The sequence below is a fragment of the Elaeis guineensis genome, chromosome 6 (genome assembly GCF_000442705.2).
Source record: "Elaeis guineensis isolate ETL-2024a chromosome 6, EG11, whole genome shotgun sequence".
Lineage (NCBI taxonomy): Eukaryota > Viridiplantae > Streptophyta > Magnoliopsida > Arecales > Arecaceae > Elaeis > Elaeis guineensis.
Window position 1 is genome coordinate 75,178,299 of NC_025998.2, and position 6,092 is coordinate 75,184,390.

Below are 6,092 nucleotides of genomic sequence, written 5' to 3' on the forward strand. Positions count from 1 at the left end.
GCTCCGTCCGGACTCCTACGGGAGCCGGACTTCACCCCTAACTTTGATTGCAGAGGACTCCACCCGGACTCCTACGGAGCCGGTTCGCCCACAACTTCAGCTCTGAGAGGGTTCCGCCCGGACTCCCACGGAAGTCAGACTCCACCCACGACCCCAACCGCCAGGAGGACCTCTCCCGGACCTCGAAGAGGCCGGGCTTCGACCGCTGCCAAGCTTCAATCAACAATCCGCGCCCCCTGGCAGGCCACCAAAACGGCCACGATCCTGCTCCACTTCCTGTGGCGGATTCGCGCAGCTCCATCATTCCCTGACAGGCCGCAGTAACCATCGCAGCTCTGCTCCACTTCCTGTGGCGGATTCCGCATAGCTCCACTACCCCCTGGCAGGCCACCATAACGGCCGCGAACCTGCTCCACCTCCTGCGATGGATACCGGGCGATTCTCCCTTCCGCTGGCAAGCCACGACAACGGACGCTGCTCCACCCCTCGTAACAGATTCCACGTGGCAAGCTGTGGTGATGGCCACGATTCCGCTCCACTACCTCTCGCAATAAATTCCCTTGACAACGGGCGGCCCATGACCCGACGGTTACAGACGTCACCATCGATCCGTTACCTCCTCCGCCTATAAAAGGGGGACTCAGATACGTTATTCTCTAAGCTCATTTTCTTATCTTGAAACTCTGCTAAATTCTCCGTTCGAGCACTCCATTCTTGTTGAGGCAGAGAACTGACTTGAGCGTCGGAGGGTCTTGCCGGAGCAACCCCACCTCCGGTTTAGACTTCCCTTGCAGGTCCCGACGGTGACCGGCGACTTCCCCGACTCCAGCTTCTCTGCGCAAGCAGATTTTTGCACCAACAGGATTGGCGCTAGAGGAAGGGGCCTGTGTCTTCGCAGCATCCTTGTTCTTAAAGGAGTGTTCAACGGAGCCGCCTCCGACCGTTTCTCCATCACCCACTCCTAATCTTCCCACGCGAGATCGGCACTCGATGCCTCCACGCAAGGCGTCCACCCGGCGGTCTACGGCCTCCGCAGCCAGATCTCAGGCTCTGGCCTCCCCTCCAGTTTCTCAGCCTCCTCCTCCTCCCCCTCCGGCGGTGGCGGTCGGCGTGGAGCAGTTCGACTTGCTGGCGCAGCAGGTCAAAGGCCTCGTCGAAGCCGTACAAGCAATGCAGCAGCAGCAACCACAGGCGTCGACGCATCCGGAGGAGGCATCTCCGGAATGCCAGAACCCGGCGGCGGGGCGGGCCACCTGGGCCAGCCGCCCCATCCTTCCCGGGAAGGCGAATCCGAGGGTAGAGAGCCCTCAATCGGATCACGACTCCACCCCTGGAAGATCCCTGCCCCCGTTCTGCCAAAGGACCCTCGAGACTCGAAGTCGAGAGGACTTCCTGGACCGGAGGCTCCAGGAGATGAACCGGCGGATTGAAGAACTCCGCCACGCGCCTCCCGCTTATGGTGAGGATATTTGCACTGACCCTCCCTTCTCCCAAATGATTATGCAGGAACCGATCCCGCCGAACTTCAAGCTTCCCCAGTTCGAAAGCTACGACGGGATGTCAGACCCGGTTGATCATCTAGAGGCCTTTCGAACGATGATGTTGCTTCACGACGCTCCTGACGCCATCTTGTGCCGGGCTTTTCCGTCTACTTTGAAGGGAGCAGCGAGGAACTGGTACTCGGCTCTGAAGCCGGGTACCATATTTTCCTTCGATCAAATGAGCCACCAATTTGTGGCCCATTTCGTCAGCAGCCGGCGTCCCCAGAAGGGTTCGGAGTCCCTCATCAACATCAAGCAGAGGGAAGGGGAGTCCATACGGGCCTACGTCAACCGCTTCAACATCGCGGCGTTGGAGGTCCGAACTTGGACCAGTCAGTTGCCATGGCCGCCCTGAAAGGTGGCCTTCAGAAGAATGATCTTTTGTACTCCCTGGAGAAGAAGTACCCCAGGGATTTTGCTGATTTACTGGCTCGGGCTGAAGGATACGCCCGAGAGGAAGAAGCCTTCAAAATGAAGGACGAAGAGACAGCAAGGGAGCATCAAGCGGGAGATTCGAGTAAGCCCACAATTGAGAAAAGGCCAAAGGAAGCCCGGCCACGTTCCCGATCCCCTCCTGGACATAAGCGCGCCCTTACTCCACCCCGGGCATGCAGGCAGAGAAGCCCGGACCGCAGGTTTCGACGGGGTTCCCCACCAGGGAAATTCCGCAACTACGCCCCCCTCAACGCCTCGAAGGCCCAGGTACTGATGGAGGTCAGGGAGCAGCTCCCTAGGCCAGAGAGGATACGCACACACCCCGAGAAGTGCAACCCCAACAAGTTCTGCCTCTACCACCGCGACCACGGCCACGATACGGAGGAATGCATCCAGCTCCAGGACGAGATCGAGGAGCTCATTCGGCGAGGTCGACTCGACAGATTCATACGCCGCAGGCCTGAGGGTAGAGGAGACCGGCCAAGAGCCCTCCCACCGCCTGAACCGCAGAAAAGGGAGGAGCAGCCCGGGGATCGGCCTCCCATCGGGACCATCGACTCCATCACTGGAGGGCCTCAAGGAGGAGCGGGAGAACTGTAAATGTATCACTTACTATTTTGCCTTGAATCTACTTTTCTTTCTAGCTAACGTGCCCCTCCCACCTAGCGTGGATGTATTATAACTGGATATGATCCCTCCAAAAACACAGCCATGTCAGGAACAGGAGGAGAACCTCGTCCTGACATGAGCAAAGTCAAAGGCCCGATTCTTTTAGACCGGATGGGGGGAGAGGCCTTACAACGCCCTAATGTGCCCCCACAGCCTTGTTAGGGACAGGAGGAAAACCTCGCCCTAACTTGAGCAAAGTCAAAGGCCCGGTTCTTTTAGACCGGATGGGGGAGAGGCCTTACAACGCCCTAATGTGCCCCACAGCCCTGTTGGGACAGGAGGAAAACCTCGCCCTAACTTGAGCAAAGTCAAAGGCCCGGTTCTTTTAGACCGGATGGGGGGAGAGGCCTTGCAACGCCCTAATGTGCCCCCACAGCCATGTCAGGAACAGGAGGAGAACCTCGTCCTGACATGAGCAAAGTTGAAGGCCCGATTCTTTTAGACCGGATGGGGGGAGAGGCCTTGCAACGCCCTAATGTGCCCCCACAGCCATGTCTGGAACAGGAGGAGAACCTCGTCTTGACATGAGCAAAGTTGAAGGCCCGGTTCTTTTAGACCGGGGGGGGGAGAGGCCTTACAGCGCCCCAACGTGCCCCCACAAGCCAGGCTGGTAACGAGAGGAGAACCTCGCGCCGGCTCGAGCAAAATGGAAGGTCCGGACTCCTACGGGAGCCGGGTTCCTACGCCAAGGGAGACCTCTCCCGGACTCCTACGGGAGCCGGGTTCCACCGCCAAGGAAGACTTCGCCCGAACTCCTACGGGAGCCGGGTTCCACCGCCAAGGAAGACTTCGCCCGGACTCCTACGGGAGCCGGGTTCCACCGCCAAGGAAGACTTCGCCCGGACTCCTACGGGAGCCGGGTTCTGCCGCCAAGGAAGACTTCACCCAGACTCCTACGGGAGCCGAGTTCCGCCGCCAAGGAAGGCTTCACCCAGACTCCTACGGGAGCCGGGTTCCTACGCCAAGGAAGACTTCGCCCGGACTCCTATGGAAGCCGGGCTCCATCCGCCACTTCTGCAGCGAGGGTTAATAATGGTGGCAAAATTCGGCCGCGTAACAAGGTCGGATGAAAGGAAAGAGCCCCCCCTCACGACGACATCTACGTCAAACAAGCCAAACGACAAGAAAGGTTCAACAGACAACAATATCAGTGCTACGCGTGGACAAGGTAACACAAACGCTCTTTTTTCCATTGCCGATATACGTACTACAAGGCCAGGACGGCCAAGAAAAGAAGGACAAAACAACAAAAAGAAAGTAACTACATGATAAGACATAAAGACAAAAGAGCTCTAAGGAGGCCCTGCTCCCTCCGACCTAGGGTTATCTACCCCATCCCCCAACCAGGACTGCCTCAGGTTTTCTATTGCTTCTTCTAGTTCTCCCCTCTTCCGCAACTCATCCTGGAGTGCCCGACGAAGTTGCTGGCTCTCAGCCTCCGCTTCTCGATGCCACTTCCGCAAAACTTCAGACTCCGCCTCTGCATCCGCGACGGCCTTCCGCTCAAGCGCCAGTTGGATTTTCACTTGTTGCAGCTCGGCTGTCTTCTCCCCAAGGGAGACAGAAATCCCTTCGACAGTGCCTCTCAGGGCTTGGAGCTCTTCGGTATCTTGGGCGGAGGTAAGCTGCGCCCTATTAACCAGCTGCCTCTGGAGACGAACGACCTCGTCAGCCGCCTTCCGGAATCTCCCTTTGTACTCTTCCACTTGCCGGCGCCAGCTGGCCCGCTGCACGTCGTGGCTCATCTCGGCGTCTTGAAGCTGCTTCTGGAGGTCGGAGACCTTCTGCGACCACTTCTGTTCATCATCAACCTGGGCCAGGAGTCGGGATGAGTTTCCCTCCAGCTGGCCGATCTTCCTCTTTGCAGCTTATAGCTCCACCTTAAAGGCGCTGATCCTGGCCTCTTGAGCCCAAGTTCGGTCGCTGGCGCTCTTCTTGCATTCCTCGAGCTCCTTTGTGAAGTTCGCCTTCCTCCGGCTATAATCCATAATTGCCTTCACTTGGAGACTCCTAAAGTGGGCGGCCTCAGCGGCGGCTTCGGAATGGCATTCTCTCGACTTGCGGAGCTCGCCTTCTGACTTCTTCAACTTCTTCGTCAGGTGGAGGACCTCCTTTTTCAGCCGCTGGATTGTTGATTTCAGCGGGACCCCCAGGGGCAAGGGGAGTGCTTCAGCAGGGCACTGCCATCGGAAAATGCAAGCGTCAAAGATCGACTCATTACAAGAAGAAAAGCAGAAAGGAGGAGGAGGGGGAAGAAGAGGCCATCCACAACAAGAAATTCGACTTTATTGATTGAATAATTTTGAAGACAAACAGAAAGGAAATATGGCGACAAAATAAGGGCACAAGATCAGAGGTCTCAGACCTCAGGGGCAGGAGGTGGAGAACTCGGTGCGGGGGGTGCGACTGCGGTGGCGGCGGACGAAGGGCCGGCCTCGTCTTCAGACTCCTCAAGAATGCCGAGATCGAGGTCGGGGAATCTGCTGGCCACCTTCTCTTGGCAGAGCTCGAACCCCTTAGTGAACGCCTCCTGGCCGAACTGGACGTTCAGTTCCCTCATCTCCGCGAAAGCCTTGAACTCCTCCACCGCAAGGGCCCCGGCCTCCGAGACCAGAACCGGAGTTTGCTCGACCAAATGGGCGACCTCGGCCTCCGCCTTCCTCGCCGACTCCTCCAAGATCCGTCTCTCCTCTTCCTGGGCTTGTCTCTTCTCTTCCCGGGCTTGCCTCTCTATTTCCAGGGCCTCCTGGAGGGTGGCTACTTCAGCCGTCTTCGCTTGGAGGCAAGCAACCTCGGCCTGACGGCGTTCCTCCGCCTGAAGGAGGTCCCTTCTCATGCGGCTCGTCGCCTCGACATAGGCGAAGAGCTGGTGCCCAATCTGCAAGGACAGGTAGAGAATTACAACAAAGGCTGAGTGACCGTGCAAATAAATATCCGCTTACCTCGAGGAAGGACCCCAAAGAGTCCCAGGCCCGCTGCTCGGGATCGGCGCGGTCGATCCTCTCCATGACGTCGGACAGGATGCAGCCATCGAGCAGCCGCCTGATCAAGTCCTTATCGTTGAAGGGGTTCTCCGATCCCCCCTCAGAGCAGACGGACTCATCTGCAGCAGCTCGGTGGCTACTCGCCCTGCGAGCCACCGATTTCCTCCTCCTCCCCGCGGCGGGCGCCTCAGTGGGGCGAACCCCCGGAGCGGGGGCTCCAGCGGCGGGCTCCTCAAGGAAGCCCGGGGGGCCACTGGCTCGGCATCTGAAGGAATGTCGATGGCCGGGGCCACCTGGACGGGCGCAACCAAGCTCGTCTCCTCCGCCCTGGCCCTCTTCGCCGATCCGGAGGCCGTCGCGCCCTTCCTCTTCTGAGCCCTCATGCCCTTGGCGAGCATCCGCGTTGCTTCGGCGTCCATGGCTAAAAAAAAAAAAAAAAAAAGAAAAAAAGAAGAAGCGACAC